Here is an 18,125-nt window from a genome sequence, read left to right as displayed (position 1 = left end):
AGGTTTGACCAATTATCTTAATTAAAAATGCATGCGGACTGCTTAAAAACTGCCCAAAAACGTGTTCAAAGTGCCACGTGTGCCATCACCCTTAGCCGCCCCATCAGTGGCCAAGCTTACAGTGGTCCAGTGTATTCATGAGGGGCAGTCCGAGGCGCTGCCCTCTGCGGCTTCTCCTGACTGGCACTCCTACACCATGTGACGTTGGTGACTGCCAGGCTTCAATCTGCAGTCACCGTGTCCTCCGCCCCTTATAAATATTTCTGTCATAATTCTGAGGCTATGGTAGCGCAGTGTTTGCTAGCTTTATCGGAAAGCTAGCAGTTTAAGGCTAAATTCACACGATCAATGGGGACGTATATACGGCCGCCAATGGGCGTTCAACGCGGTTTGGTGCAGCACACGTGCGGAACCGTTTCGTGCCCGGGAATAGATAGGACATGTCCTATCTTTCCTTGTATTATGGTGCTGTGTGCCATATATCGCTGTGGAGAGGGGCAGGGGTGAGCAGCCAATGCGTGCCTACCGTGCTACGGTACAGCAGGCATCCATTAGTGTGTATACAGCCTAACACTGCTCTTATTTGGGTATGGCTAGGGACTTCTTACTTTACATTGTGTGTCTGCAAAATGAGGTCTTAAAATGAGATCAGAAAAGATGCTCTAGAATTGTTATTTCAATGGAATGTGGTTATTTCATAAATAGTCATTATCCATTGGTATAAAGGTGATTCCGGGCAGAGCATAGCTCTTCCACAGCACATTTGGAAATCTGTTTTAAAAATATGGCTTTATACATGTTGCATTATTATTCACAGTCTTCTAAAATATTGCTGCACCCCTGAAAATATCTATTTTTAGAGTCGGATGCAGTCCTGTAGAACATAAGGCCACACTTGCATTTATGGTGTGTAGCAATTTCAGATACAGTACATTGTTTTAGGACATTATGTTGTATGTTTCTTGTTTAATACAATACACAGGTAGCATTATGCTACAAATTCTAGGGAGAGATTCATAGTGGAAAATACTTGCTACATCCAAGTGCCTTGTGCTGGCCCAGCCCCAACACTTAGATATTCACCACCCACAGAGTTACTACATTCTAAAACTTAGAACTGGCTCCATATATTTTGGTTAAGAGCATTATCTACCAAGCGCAGATTCACAGCTCGATAGTGGTCAGGATATCCTCGCTGTTGCTCTTGGTGATCTCAGTTTTCTGGTCAGCCACTCGGCAACCTATCATGTTTCTAACAGGAAATTCATATGGGGACATGTATGTTTGTTTCTTTTTGTTTCTTAAATTGTTTAATTTTTGCGACTTTGGTTGTGTTTGCGACTTTTCACTGCTACTTTTGCTGTTGTTTTTCAAGTACACCTTGGTATGCACCATGTGCAGTGTGCCTTATGTATCTTTATTTTCCAGATGTCCCGTGCAACATTTCACTTAAGTATAACTTTTTATGTAAGTTTTTATTCGCAAATCTGCACCTGGTCCAGAACAGGTGCAAAGGAGGGATTTTTTTTCATTGATCCTATTTTACCATGTAAATTGGAATTATTTCACTTGCTTAAATGTTTGAAATTTTGCACATTAACCTGGCTTTTTAATATTCATACATTTTTGCATGTACCTTTTTACATTTTTTCAATTTATTGGTTACTTCTAAGAGTGAGGTCACACGTGGCGTTTATCATTGCGTTTTGAAACGCATTACAACAGCTGAGCCGTTAGGATTTGCCCAATTACATTGCTGTTAACATTTGCATTTACAAAACGCGATGTAAACACAATGTTAACACATGCATTAACACCACAATAATGCATGTGTGAAAAATGAGTTAACATGTAAGTTTTTTAAACTCAAATGTTAATAGTAATGTAATTAGGCAAATCACCTATCCTCAGCTGCTGTAATGCGTTTCATGCAATGTTTCTATAACCCCCTCACATGACTTGTGTCCTCTCCTGCATATAACCCCCTCACATGGCATGTGGATTTGAGACATTTGCAACAAAAAGTCTCAAAAAGAAGCCAAAATGTGCACCTGCCAGGACAGGAAATACTGAACATGTATCACAAGTAAAAAGACATGATCATACATAAGGCGCAAAAAAGACCTTCCAAATGTCTCAATTATACATCAAAGAAAAGAAAAACTATGATACATGTCCCCCATAGAGAACAGGCCTATAGCTGAGCAGTTGCTTTGCTATATTTCCACTGCACAATGACACATAATTTCTTACTACCTTGGATTCCACAAATCTGTAAACGAGACAACTAAGCCACAAAACTCAGAGCAGTTCCTACTCAGCCCAAGTTTTTGGCTGTTGCTGTTTTCTGGTGTCATTGGTGTTTGAGTGACCTCCACATACTGATGATACGCGGGAAACAAATACAGCACCGTAGTCTGCGGCCCGAGAAATGCACATGCGACATCCCCCACCAGGGCCTAGCCTTTTCTTGGGGCCTGGAGTGGCTGGTGGTTGCGGCCTAGGCACGCTAGTGTCATGGTGCTTGGTATGGGGACCGGAGGGCTGTCCTACAGCCTGGCAGGTCTCCAGCAGGTGGTGTATGCAAGAAATGATATAGAGAGAGAGGCTGTTGGACTGATTCTCCCTGGGCCAGCCCTCAGAGTCTGTAGTGTGTGTCCCTGGTAGATGGATGGGGCGCCCTTGGTGTTACAGCCGTAGCAGGGACCAGCCGGAGGCCACGTTGTGCAAAAATAACTTATAGTTCTTTATTTGAACCAACAGCGACAGCAGGCAACGTGCCAAAAGACTCCTTACAGAGGTAGGATACTGGGAGTGCTCTTGGAGAGAGAACCAGAGGAGTCTGTTCACCAGCCTGGATGCAGGGGCAGGCTGGGATGGAGCTGTGTCCAATGTAGGAAGCTTCAGCTTTTATCCTGGAATGGTTCAGTGTTAGCCCTGAAGGTGGACTTACACTCTGTAAAGCTGCTGAGGCCTAGGGGCCTGTGGTCAGAGCACGAGCTCTGAGGTGGTGCTTCTCAGTCAAAAGCTAGATGCTAAGACACGTCTGCTCACTAGCAGAGCTGGGCCTGAAGAGAGTGACTCCTCCCCTGACTAAGGGTTTAGTTAATCCCTGGTCAGGTGGTCTCCTCCTCCAATCACACTCCAGTTCACAATTAAGTGCATTAAAGCATATTATTGGATGACAACGATGAACAATATTTAACCCTTGCCTATCCAGGCAGAATGTACCGCTTCACAATTACCTAATTATATGTGTAGTGTCCTGCAGAGGAGCTGATCAGATTCTCTATTAGGGGAACACACATAATTAGGGGCTTATTCGCAACAACTCCTCTGCCTTGCATTGGCAGGGATGTTGCACACATGTTTGTGACAGGTAGCCTCATTGCATTTATTTTGCAAGTCAGGGATCTGTTTTATATATGCAAAAACAAAACAGTGATAGGTTCTTTGGATCAGCCATTGGAATGTTTGTAACACATTTACTATGAGACTAGTTATAGGAAACATTCTGCTGAAACGGGTTGAATTCCACATTGGTTTTCAGTGGCAATTATGACTCTCTGTTTTAAATGTTTTAATTGCAAAGTAGCATCAAAATTCTCAGCAATTATTGAGAGCTCTCAGGGTCACATTGGCCCACTTACAACACCAGAGAATCCTCCAGTGGCAGGGGCGTAACTACAGGGGTAGCAGCCATAGCATCTGCTATGGGGCCCACACTGTCAGGGGGCCCAGGCAACTGGGGTATTGTATGTGAATATGCTATATGTGATGCATATATATATATAAAACAAAATGTACCTGCGCCAAACACTCTAACAAGTGATAAAAAATGTGGTATTTTGGGGTCTAGATGGTAATTTGCTATAAAATATAAGTGGATACCTGGTGATGGTGGAAACCGAACCTCCTGGTCTGAAGTGGATACAGTCCCTTTTGGTGCTGGAATCCGAAAATATGGTAAAGTCCACGATTATGGTTGTCCAGAGGGGTTTCTTTCCACAGGTAATCCAAACTGGATGTTCATAGACTTGCGGATCGCTAGTGTTTGCACGTGGAGTAGAGCCCCGGCCGGTGGCTACTGCTCCATACACAGTTCTGATTGCAATCCGTGTGGTGACGTCAACCGGTACGGTAAGTCCAGAAAGACAAAACTTCTTCCTACGGATTCCCTGAGGAAGAAGGCAGCATCACACGCAAAGCGGTCCGATGTATTCATGTGGGGGCGGGGTTGGGGCGGTGACTGCTACATGACGCCAGCAGTCACCGCCAGCCTATGGAGTGAGCGGGATGGTCCGGGGAAGAGGCAGCGCCTTGGACCGCCCCCTCATGAATATGTCGTACAGCTTTGCGAGCGGTCCGACGATTACATTGTACTCCGCTGCAGTGTTAGAGGTTTCCGGTAACACTATCACTCTAACACTGCGGCGTTTGTTCATTATGGGTGAGAGGTCCTCTTTAAAGGGGTTTTCTCACGAACATAAGTTAGGCCATATCCACAGGATATCAGTGATGAGACCCCCACAGATCACGAAAATAAGGGGTCCCATGTACCTCAGTTGAAAACCTTGTCGCTCTGTCAGAGTAAAGGATCAGACGACCGCGCATGACCATTCTGCTCCTTTACTCTGACGGAGCAACGAAGGGTCCGACGGAGATACATGGGACCCCATTGGACTCCTTGTTTTTGTGATCTATGGGGGTCTCATCACTGAGACCCTGAAAATTCAGCAAAGTAGGCCCTATTCTGTGGATAGGGCCTAACCTGTGTTCGTGGGAAAACCCCTTTAACTATGCTTCTTTATGATCACAGTGCAACTTCCCTTTATTGCAGCACAATGCCGCATCATGAGTTTACATTGACAGATTGTGACATCACAATGCCCTATTATAATTATTGAATTCATCACTGTGAAAACAAAATGACCTGTAACTACATGACAGTGCCCCTTATGACATGACAATGCTCCCTTTTGACATCAAAATGCCACATTTTGAAAATGCAATTGCTAATCATGACATCACAATGCAACCAATAAGGCAATATACTGGCTACTGTGACATCTCAATGCCTATTATGACATCAGAATGCCTCATTACATCACAACACCCTATTTCAATTCTCTGTGTGTTGTGAAGGCACGCTCCTGATTGCACCCACGGCTTCATGGGTACTAGGTGCACCAGTGGGTACATGGGTAAATTAACTGCAGAGGCTAATGTCAGACACCAGGGGTAGAGGACCCACTGGACCACCAGAGACGATAACATAAGCCGACATCTGGGACCGGAGTCTAGGTGGTACCTGGTTTTTACCAAAGCGGGTTGGACTTGCTGCGGCGTGGTACCACCACGTTGTTCCACAGTCGCGACTTTGTCCGCAGTGGTGGCAAAGGCATAGTACAGAATCGTAAGGCAAACTCTTAGTTGGGGACAGGCAGAAGGTGAAGACGGGCAGCACAGGATCAGAGTCGGGGACGTAGCGGTAGGTCAGGACAGGCAGCATGGGTTAGGAACGGAAACGAGGTCACAACAGGAAATCAGGACAATTGCAAGGGGCATGGAAAAAAAAACTATAAGAGATGTGGGACGTGCACGCCGGACCTGAGGAGCCACGGAGACTGCCGCTAGAGCCAGGGAAGGTAAGTTACCATGCATGCTGGGCCTGGTACCCATATCCCGTGCACCCATGACACTGGGGCGTGTACTAGCCTGGCCGGGCACTGGAAACTAAGGCCAGTACACGCCTCTGCTGTTAATTTAAATATTACTAAAATTAAGTTTTTTAACAAGTTAGGTTAAATTCCTGGATTAATAAATTACAGATTAGGGCAGAGGGAGGCAGGAGGAATCTACCATCAGACCTACTTCTGATAGTATATTCCTCATGGTAGGTTTCCTTAAAGGTGTTAATGGGGTAACTTTTCTTTATTTTTTGTTATTGTTTTATTATTCTTATACACCCAGAATTATTTGTTACCATGGTTGTGATATGAATTGTTACCTAGGGCAGTCTTACACTTAAGTGTTTTGGGAGCCTGTTGGTGGGGCCACCTTACCCTTACCAACGAATGTTTGTGTTTGTGTCTTGTACTTTTAAAGGACATCTACCACCATATTTAGTGGTGGTAGACTGTCACCAAAGAAATGATTGTTACCTTAGGGGTTAAGTGGCAGTGTTTCTCCCATCTTCATAAACGTCCGCTACACTGAATAAAGAACTTTGTAAAAATCTACTGATAAGCCAGAGGCGATCGGGCAGCCTAGCGCCTCCACGCTCCGTCCGATAATAAAATATGCACGCCAACCCCTTCATCAACGTAAATTTTTACAGCTGTCCGCAAGCACTGCAGACAGCTTGGTGACGTCATCTGCCTGTCTGCATATCTCGCGGATGCGTGGGAATACTAAACCTTATTCTGCAGCACTAAGCAGGGAAAATGAATGTTGATAAAGGGGGCTTATATATTTTATTATTGTATGGAGCCAGGAGGCGCCCGGCTGCTGAAGGCCTGAGCGCCTCCACCTCAATAAAATATTTTAGTCTTTATTCAGTATAGTGGACGTTGATGAAGATGGGAGAAGCACTGCCATTTAACCCCTAAGGTAATAAGCATTGCATTGGTGACAGTCTAACACCGCTAAATCTGGTGGTAGATGTCCTCTAAGTGTTTTAATTATGGGTCTGGGTTGTTTTTTGATAGTTTTTTTTTTTCTTTTTTGGATATTTAATAAGTTGTTTACATTTTTCTATGCTATTATAATTTATGTGTGTTGGCTTTGGATATGTGAATTTACCCCCTACATCAGCAGTGCCTGCCATTTGTGTGCTTTAGCACAATGTCCCTTATGACATCACAATTCCCCCTTGTGACAACCAATAGGACATTATGACTCCTATATGCCCACTTGTGACACCACAATATGCTTTTGTAACAAGACAATGCCCCACAATGTGGTATCATAATGCTCTATTTTGAAAACCATTGTGATATAATAATGCCCATATTTTACATCATAATGCCCCTGTGTGACATCACATTGCCTCATTTCAACATCACAATGTCTCTTTATGACATCACAATATCCATTGCCCAATTTTGACATCACAATGCTCGATTGAGACATAAAATTACCTCACTGGTGTATCATAACACCCCATTATAAAATCACAATGCTCTACTGTGATGTCACAATGTATCTTTATGACATCAGAATGCTATATTATTGTATAAAAATTGTATAACATATGACAGCTTTCATCACATGTAGGAGAATACAGCATTTAATAAGTAGTGGAAAGCAGCAGTGAAACTGTTACATGAAGTGTATATTCTGTGTTGGGTAAGAACTAAGCTTATAGCTTCTCTGATGTTTAGAAACTGGTAGGAAAGCAGAAGAAGATTGTGGATGAGTCTATCACACATATTAAGGTGCAGAGAGAGACAGAAAAAGTTCTGCAGAATCACATGCTTAATACACTCAGCAACACATAGAGATCTTCCTTTTCTCTCTCCAGAGTGAGCAGGGAGCAGCAGACCCTACCTTCTGTGAAACCCTATCTCTAAACAACTCTATGGAGTCACAGAAGAAATCAGCACAACCAAAAGACATGGTTACTGCTGGAGTAGGCTAAAGTGAGAAGGATAGCAAAGAAACTGCTTCACTTAGATAATCAAGATAATGGGCAAAGTTGTTCTACATTCGAAGAGCTATTGATGTGTGGAAAAATATAAATATTGCACTTTAAAACAAAAATGTATATTGTGTGATTTTTTTTTGTTGATCGAGCAGGACATCTTCATTGAAATCATTTTTGGAATTGCCTGATCTTTTGATCCCCTTCTATTAAAAATTTTTACGTGTTGCAAAATTGGGGGTAGAATAGCAAACCAGACATTGAGAAATATAGCGTTCAACAAATGGGAATGTTTTATATTTACATTTCAATAGACTGGGCATTTTTAGGCCCCTGTATAGAGGTTTTCACCACGGGGAATCTGTATACCGCATCAATACTTTACTTGCTACTGTGCGCTGCTCATGTATGGCACACATCTTTAAAGGTTACAGATAGTTCCTGTGCCCTATGCTGTCACTATAAATAGCCACAGGTTGTCCTGCAGAGATACCGAGCTTTCCATTATACTTTTCTCTTTACTTTTCCACCTCTAGTTTTGGTTTCAAACACTGATGCAAAATACTGATGAAATACTGACATTGTGAAAGTGGCCTAAAGAGTGTTGGCTCTAAGCTGCACAAGTGCTACATATCTATGACAAAAGGTTGACAACTTAAAATGGGTTCAGTAGCCTATGTATTACAGTTTGTTTATATCTAATGCTGTACCTCATACAATATTTGATTGATAAATCTCAAACCAGGAACAGCCCTGCTGCACGGAAAATTTCCCATTGTACAATTTTTAGTCAAGAATGTGAGGCATGTTTGGTACTTACATGACAAAGCTTGTTTCCCATCAGTGCTATAACAGGATACAACGACAGTGCGCCCATGCTTTTCCCATGCTGACTCTTACAGGTAACAGCTATCGTTTGGATTATCATTTTATATTCATTTCTTTGAAGGAAAAATCTTGAATAATAAAGTAATAATAAAGCTATGACAAGCTGTAAACCATGGTGGTGGTCCACTAGTAACTGCATACCTCCCAAATGTCCTTGATATTTGTATAAGTCCAATGCTCCAGGTTGCGGGAGTCATCAGCTCTCATCCATCAGTGTATAAATGTATATATGAGTGCATAAATGTATGTGTGTAAGAATGTATAAATGTGTGTATTAGTGTACAACTGTATGTGTGTGTATTTAAGTATATACATGTGTATGAGTGTATAATTGAGTGTATTGTATAAACATGCATGAGTGTATAGATATGTATACTTTTTAGAAGCCTGCTATGGGGCCAAGCCTCTCCACTAAAGGGGTAGGAGTATTATACTTTGTGCACACACTAGGGGGTGAGTTTAGAGTAGGGCAATAGGCATGGCATGAACATTTCCTGTGCCTATCATAATAACACATTAAGTGTTTTTCTCTCACAAAACGTGATGTCTTATCTGTAGGTTAAGGTGTGTATTGCATAGCCACAGTCTGAGCAAAGCAGAACTTACTTTTGTCATTTAAACATAAGTGGATATATCAAAATTTGATCTTAACCGATTAAAGGACATCTACCATCAGTTTTACTGATGATAGACCTGCCCTACTAAGGAGTTTCTTAGAAATGATATTCTTCAGGACTTCTTTTAGTATAACTCTACATGCTACAATTGCATCAATATAAAGTTATACATGTCGTCTTTTAATTTATTCACTCCCTCCTTTTTGAGACCAGGTGGGACTTGTATTGGAACAGGGGGAGTTAATAAATTAAAAGACTAGGTGCTATGAGACGCTCCGGTGATGTAGCCAGAGCACCCCAGACTAATAAGCATAATTTTATAACTCTCTATAGTGCCATATAGTGTAATAATTAAAGAAGCCCCGAAGAACTTCCTCAGGCATTTCTTAGCAGGACATGTTTACTAACAGTAAAAGTGATGGAAGAAATCCTTTATGACCGCTCTATCGTCTTTATATGGCAGCCATTAAGGGTATTTCTTTTGACGTGAGGCCTTTCTATGGCACTGTGTCAGAAGAAGATTTCAGTAACTGTGTCCTGCTGGAAAAGCTCTGACACCCAGGATCGGATAAACATGAACATGGTGTCTAAGCGGCTGCAGTGAGAGCGCGTTTCCCTGTGGCACCCTGCGACTGTAATTACCAGTGAAGTACCCCAGAGCTGCCTTTGAGAAGTATTTATCTGGGGGCATGGCCAAATAGATGTCTTTTACTGGCTGATATAGTGCACTGCACAACATATGTTCAGTGCATTATATAAGAGATCAAACAATCTCATCTTAGTATTATTTATCATGAAAATATCACATCCTTAAATTAGAAATCCTGTTTAATTTGTTACATTTTGAAGTATGATGGAAAATAAGTTTGTAGTTTCAAGGTACCACAGTTAAAAGAATTTGCATTTCTGAATAGCTCCTATAGCAGTGGTGGAGAACCTATGGCATGGGTGGCAGAGGTGGCACTCAGAGCCCTTTCTGTGGGCACTCAGGCCGTTGTCCCAATTTCACCAAACAGGACCAAATCCACCAAATCTTCCTGCAGTCCCAAGCAACTTAAAAGATACTGCTCTCAGAGCTATTTTAAAGCGAAATTTCATCGGCTGTTTGAACTGCGGGAAAAGTGAGAAGGTGGGGACAGAACTGCATTGTATCGTGGTTATATAGATACAGCTGCATGTTTAATACTAGGCAGAAAACTTGTGAGCAGAGACAAGTCACTTTTTTACTGATAAGAGTCACTTTTATAGGCTGGAGGGGGCCATTCCCTAGAACTGTGCTTTTGGTATTATTTTAAATGTACGTATATAAATGTCATCTTCTAAATCACATCAGGCTTTTGGTTCTGTGAGCTACAGAACCAGGGATACAGACAGTATTGCCGCCTCTGTAGATCACAAAACCACAACCCTGATTTAAAAGATGAGTTTCTTGATTTTAATATGATACAAAAAGCATGGTTTTAGGTACTATGGAGCCCAAGATATGGGTATCAGCTTATTTATATATTGCATTGGAGCAAAATGATCAATCACAGTATTATAATAAACAAGAAGTCAGATGCTTGCTTGCTCAAGTTCTATAGTGGGACTGATAAAAAAAAGGTAAAAAAAGGTAAAAAAAATGTTTTAAAATAAAAAGTAAATTAATGTGGCACATTTACTTACACGTCCTGCACGATCCCCGAAAGTGCATTGTCTGACTGGAACGCACATCTGCCGCGATTCACTAAGATCATGCAAGGTCCTCCGGAGTTCACCTTCTTCTTCCTGGTGTATGTAAGTGCATGGTTTGCGACACAAATTGAATGTTAAATCCCGCGCTCCTGTGAAGAGGCATTAACGGGGGGGAGAGGTGGGGGAATTAATGAATGCAGCTGAACGGAGAGTGGGCAAGGCCGTCTGGGAGTGAAACGGCACAAGGCGTTCCTCCCCCGGTGACTGCCCACTCTCTGCAGCCGGTGAATTTTTATACGCAGACCCCAACCAGATACGTTGAGAGCTCTTGTTCTCGGAGGGTCAGAGGGACTGTCATATGGTAAATAACCCGTGATGTGTTTATTTGGCTATGCGGTGAACACCTAAAGGAAGAATGTCAAAAATCAATTACTGGCTATATACTAGGGGGCTGCTGGCTATATACTAAGGGGCAGGGGCTGGCTATATACTAGAGGGAAGGGGCTTACTATATGCTTGGGGGCAGAGGCTGGCTATATGCTAGGGGGCAGAGGTTGGCTATATGCTAGGGGCAGGGGCTGGCTATATATCAGGGAGTTGTTGGCTATATACTAGGGGGCTACTGTCTATATACTAGGGGCAGGGTCTGGCTATATACTAGGGGGCAGGGGCTGGCTATATATGCTATGGGGCAGAGGTTGGCTATATGCTAGAGGGCAGGGGCTGGCTATATGCTAGAGGGCAGGGGCTGGCTATATGCTAGGGGGCAGGGGCTGGCTTTATACCAGGGAGTTGTTGTCTATATACTAGGAGGCTACTGGCTATATACTAGGGGCAGGGTCTGGCTATATATGCTATGGGGCAGAGGCTGGCTATATGCTAGGGGGCAGGGGCTGGCTATATGCTAGGGGGCAGGGGCTGGCTATATGCTAGGGGCAGGGGCTGGCTATATACCAGGGAGTTGTTGGCTATATACTACAGGACGGGGGATGGCTATATACTAGGGGGCAGGGACTGCATACCCATAAAACAAGTAATATTCACACTGCATAAGAAATTTCAAGACAAGTTTTCTCCTTTTATTATTAGTAAAAATTAGGACAAAATTAATATATTACTGACAAAATTAGAGCATTCTCAAATTCACCTACATTTTGATTTAATTACTATGATGCTCTCAAAGGGTTAACAAGCTTTGTAAAAATAGTTTTTAATAATGTGAGGGGTGCAGATTCGAAAATGGGGTGATTAATAGGGGGTTCTAAAAATAAAATTGATCCCCAAAAAGTAAGTTCTAAAATCACCTTGAGAACTGTGGGGCTCATTTACTAAGGGTCAAGTTGCGCACTTTTGTCGGATTTTTTGTGCATTTTTTTCGGGGCGTGCACACGTATTTAAGTAGTGTGTGCGACACACTCATGATTTCAAGCACACAATCTTAATGAATCACCGCACTGTGCATTATAGACGGACAATGCACTTTCAGTGAATTTCAGTGACCCTGTAAGTAAATGTGCCCCTATCTGTCTGAAAAGCAGCATTTTGAATTTGGTGAAAATGGTGAATTTTTCCAAAATTCTGCTGATTTTTTAAATAAACACAAAAAAATCTATGAAAATTTACCACTATTGTGAAGTACAACACGTTATGAAAAAAAACGATCTCAAAGTCATGTACAGGCGGTCCCCTGGCTTACAGACGACCCATAGTTAAAGACGGACCCCTCTGCCCACTATGACCTCTGGTAAAGCTCTCTGGATGCTTTTCTATGGTCCCAGGCTGCAATGATCAGCTGTAAGGTGTCCATTATGAAGCTTAATTGATAATCCTTGGTCCCATTACAGAAAAAAATTTTGAAACTCCAATTGTCACTGGGGCAAAAAAAAAAATTTGCCTCAAACTACAATTAAAATTTCAGTCCACTGGAAGTAAAGAGGCTTTATATAGAATGACAGCAAGCAGAGATCTAGAAAACCATGAGGAATTTATAGAGAAATTCTATTCCCAGCACTGTGCCCTGCGCTGAGATATGGTGGCGGGTGGCCGTGGCCAGCCACCGTTTCTGGCTGGAAGCTGAAGTCAGCGGAGCAAACAAACAGGGGCACGGCCCGGACAGGGGCGCACCTGCCTCAGGCGGCGCACCTCCTGCAAGACTAGGGGGTGGTGGCGGGTTCCCACCTGACGGACCCGCCCACTGGCCCGCACACTCCCCCGCTCATCACATCCACCCGCCCACACATCCCTCCATACATACATATATATGTATGTATGTATGTATAGATGTGTTTGTGTGTATATATATATATATATATATATATACACTCACCGGCCACTTTATTAGGTACACCTGTCCAACTGCTCTTTAACACTTTCTAATCAGCCAATCACATGGCGGCAACTCAGTGCATTTAGGCATGTAGACATGGTCAAGACAATCTCCTGCAGTTCAAAACGAGCATCAGTATGGGGAAGAAAGGTGATTTGAGTGCCTTTGAACGGGGCATGGTTGTTGGTGCCAGAAGGGCTTGTCTGAGTATTTCAGAAACTGCTGATCTACTGGGAATTTCACGCACAACCATCTCTAGGGTTTACAGAGAATGGTCCGAAAAAGAAAAAACATCCAGTGAGCGGCAGTTCTGTGGGCGGAAATGCCTTGTTGATGCCAGAGGTCAGAGGAGAATGGGCAGACTGGTTCGAGCTGATAGAAAGGCAACAATGACTCAAATCGCCACCCGTTACAACCAAGGTAGGCAGAAGAGCATCTGTGAACGCACAGTACGTCGAACTTTGAGGCAGATGGGCTACAGCAGCAGAAGACCACACCGGGTGCTACTCCTTTCAGCTAAGAACAGGAAACCGAGGCTACAATTTGCACAAGCTCATCGAAATTGGACAGTAGAAGATTGGAAAAACGTTGCCTGGTCTGATGAGTCTCGATTTCTGCTGCGACATTCGGATGGTAGGGTCATAATTTGGCATCAACAACATGAAAGCATGGATCCATCCTGCCTTGTATCAACGGTTCAGGCTGGTGGTGGTGGTGTCATGGTGTGGGGAATATTTTCTTGGCACTCTTTGGGCCCCTTGGTACCAATTAAGCATCGTTGCAACGCCACAGCCTACCTGAGCATTGTTGCTGACCATGTCCATCCCTTTATGACCACAATGTACCCAACATCTGATGGCTACTTTCAGCAGGATAATGCGCCATGTCATAAAGCTGGAATCATCTCAGACTGGTTTCTTGAACGTGACAATGAGTTCACTGTACTCAAATGGCCTCCAGTCACCAGATCGCAATCCAATAGAGCAGTGGTGGCGAACCTATGGCACGGGTGCCAGAGGTGGCACTCAAAGCCCTTTCTGTGGGCACCTAGGCCATTACCAGAGATGACTCCAGGTATATTCCTGCAGTCCCAGACAGCCCAAGACTTGCTGTGCACAGAGCTATTTTAAAGTGACAGCGCTGCCTGGGACTACTGGAGGAGTTGGTTGGTGTGGATCTGGATTATCATTGTAGCTCCTGCTCCGGCCCTGACAATTCTTCCTGTTTATGGGACCCTGGAGGAAAGGTACAATGATCATCCACATTTCTTCTATTTTCTGCTTTATTGATGTCCTCAGGGTGATGCTATGGGATTATAAATCACAAATTAAATTTCTCTGTTGGCACCTTGCAATAAATAAGTGGGTCGTGGTTCTAATTTGGGCACTCTCTAAAAGGTTTGCCATCACTGCAATAGAGCATCTTTGGGATGTGGTGGAATGGGAGATTCGCATCATGGATGTGCAGCCGACAAATCTGCGGCAACTGTGTGATGCCATCATGTCAATATGGACCAAAATCTCTGAGGAATGCTTCCAGCACCTTGTTGAATCTATGCCACAAAGAATTGAGGCAGTTCTGAAGGCAAAAGGGGGTCCAACCCGTTACTAGCATGGTGTACCTAATAAAGTGGCCGGTGAGTGTATATTATATATATATATATATATATATATATATATATATATATATATATATATATTCTGTATATAGTAAATGTATGTGTGTATGTATATTTGCTGTATATACTGTTTATATATGTGTATTTGCTGTATGTATACTCAGTATGTATGTGTGTACATTCAACGTGCCACATTGTAAAATATACTATATGGCTGTATGTATTATATGGTTTACGGCGACACACTGTATGTATTATATGGTATGTGGTGGCACACTGTATGTATCATATGGTATATGGCATCACGCCGTATGTATTGTATGGTATATGGGGGCAGACACGCTGTATGTATTGTATGGTATATGGCGGCACGCTGTATGTATTATATGGTATATGGTGGCACGCTGTATGTATTATATGGTATATGGCGGCACACTGTATGTATTATATGGTATACGGCGACACGCTGTATGTATTATATGGTATACGGCGACTCACTGTATGTATTCTACGGTATATGGCAGCACGCTGTATGTATTATATGGTATATGGTGGCCTGCTGTATGTATTCTACGGTATATGGCAGCACGCTGTATGTATTTTATGGTATATGGCGGCACGTTGTATGTATTAGATGGTATATGGCGGCACGCTGTATGTATTATATGGTATATGGCAGCACGCTGTATGTATTATATGGTATATGGCGGCCTGCTGTATGTATTCTACGGTATATGGCAGCACGCTGTATGTATTATATGGTATATGGCGGCACGTTGTATGTATTAGATGGTATATGGCGGCACGCTGTATGTATTAGATGGTATATGGCGGCACGCTGTATGTATTAGATGGTATATGAGGGCACGCTGTATGTATTGTATGGTATATGAGGGCACGCTGTATGTATTATATGGTATATGGCAGCACGCTGTATGTATTATATGGTATGTGGCGGCATGCTGTATGTATTATATGGTATCTAGCGGCACGCTGTATGTATTATATGGTATATGGCGGCACGCTGTATGTATTATATGGTATCTAGCGGCACACTGTATGTATTGTATGGTATATGGCGGCAGACACGCTGTATGTATTGTATGGTATATGGCGGCACGCTGTATGTATTGTATGGTATATGGCGGCAGACACGCTGTATGTATTGTATGGTATATGGCGGCACGCTGTATGTATTGTAAGCTATAAGGCGGCAAGCTGTATATATTATATGGTATATGGCGGCACGCTATATGTATTGTATGGTATATGGCGGCAGACACGCTGTATGTATTGTATGGTATATGGCGGCACGCTGTATGTATTGTATGGTATATGATGGCACGCAGTATGTATTGTATGGTAATAGGTGGCACACTGTATGTATTGTATGGTATATGGCAGCACGCTGTATGTATTATATGGTATATGGCGGCACGCTGTATGTATTGTATGATATATGGCGGCACGCTGTATGTATTGTATGGTAATAGGTGGCACACTGTATGTATTGTATGGTATATGGCAGCACGCTGTATGTAATATATGGTATATAGCGGCACGCTGTATTGATTTTTTATATTATATGGCGGATTAATGTATGAATTTTGTTCTTTGTGGTAGCTCGCTATGTTTCTAATATAGTACATGGAGAATGTTATATGTATTTTGTATTGCTTTATTTTCAAACCAATATGATTGGGTCTGGTCCTGACACTCCTTGATATATTACATATATGGAGGGCGGGGGCGTTATTTTTAAAATGCCTCACCAGTCTGGCCAGAATTTTACTAACACTCGAATAACCACTTTTATATTTATATATTGTTGTATATCGCCACCTGGTGGACAACTGTCTGATATTCAGGCAATTCATAACTTTTTGCAAAGCAAACAAATCAACCTTGAAAAGCTATAGCTTTAACATGTTTTTACTAGAGGAAAGTTATATTTAATGTAATAATACATACTGTAACAATTGCAGCATATTGTTTTAATGTTTAAGCACTGGAAGGTCATTTTAAGCTCTTAACAATTTGGCCCTTTTTCGTTTTTGTGTTTCCAAATTTTGCTCCTCACCTTCAGAAATCCATAAATGATGTATTTTTCCATGTACTAAGCTGTATGAGGGCTTGATTTCTTCAAAACAAATTGTACTTGTCAGTGAAAGTATTTAACCCCTTAAGGACGCAGCCTGTTTGCAGGTTAAGGCTCGCAACTTTTTTTTGAAATTTGACCAGTGTCTCTTCCTGTGGTAATAACTTTTGAACACTGTTACTTATCAAAGCGATTCTGAGATTGTTTTTTCCCCACATGTTGTACTTCATTTTAGTGGTAAATTTTGGCTGATAAGAAAAAAATGATGAATTTTTAGAAAAATTTGCCATTTTCGAAATTCAAAATCACCGCGTTTTCAGGCAGATCGATTTACCACCTAAATAACTTGCAGAATAACATTTCCCATTTGTCTACTTTACATTTTCATAATTTTTGAAATGTTTGGATAATTTATTTTGACGTCACGCGGCCTACAAATCGAATAGCGATTTTCCGTATTTTCGGAATTGACTATTTTGGGGATAAATACTGTTTGAAATCAAATTTTACATATTTAGCAACAAAAACCCCCTATATAACCAACCCATTTTCAAATCTGCACCCCTCAAACTATCAGAAACAGTATTTACAAAGATTGTTAACCCCTTGAGATCTTCATAGTAATTGAATCAAAATGGCGGTGAAATTTAGAATGGTCAAATTTTGTCGGTTATATGTTCATTTAGCCCTAAAATTTACACATTTCCAAAAGATAAAAATAGAAAACCCAGCATACAATTTGTTCTACAATTTCTCCTGAGTGCAGAGACCCCCCACATGTGGACATTACTTGTTTTATGGGCACACAGCGAGGCGCAGAATGGAAGGAGCACCCTGCAGCTGCCAGGATTTTAGTTTTCTCGTTGCCCCCTTTTGAAGGCTATAAAATTTTCGCTTTTCCGTTATTTGGGCCATGTGACGACATTTTTTTTGCGGGACGAGATGCTTTTTCCAGTGTTACCATTTTGGGGTTGGTATCACCTATTGTTGAAAATTTTGGAACTTTTTTTGAGGTCATGAGTAGAAAAGCATCAATTCTGTACTGGATTTTTTGCTTTTTTTTTTTTTTCGTGTTCACCGTATAGCCTAATAATCCTGTTATCTTTATTCTATGGGTCGATACGATTACGGGGATACCAGACATGAATATTTTTTCTTATGTTTTACTAAATTTGCCAAATAAAACCCTAACGTTTTTGGCTACAGAGCTGGTTGATGGCTTGTTTTTTGCTGGACATGTTGTTCTTTGCAACAATATC

The sequence above is a fragment of the Engystomops pustulosus genome, chromosome 3, assembly GCF_040894005.1.
Source record: "Engystomops pustulosus chromosome 3, aEngPut4.maternal, whole genome shotgun sequence".
NCBI lineage: Eukaryota > Metazoa > Chordata > Amphibia > Anura > Leptodactylidae > Engystomops > Engystomops pustulosus.
This window is presented reverse-complemented; position numbering follows the sequence as displayed.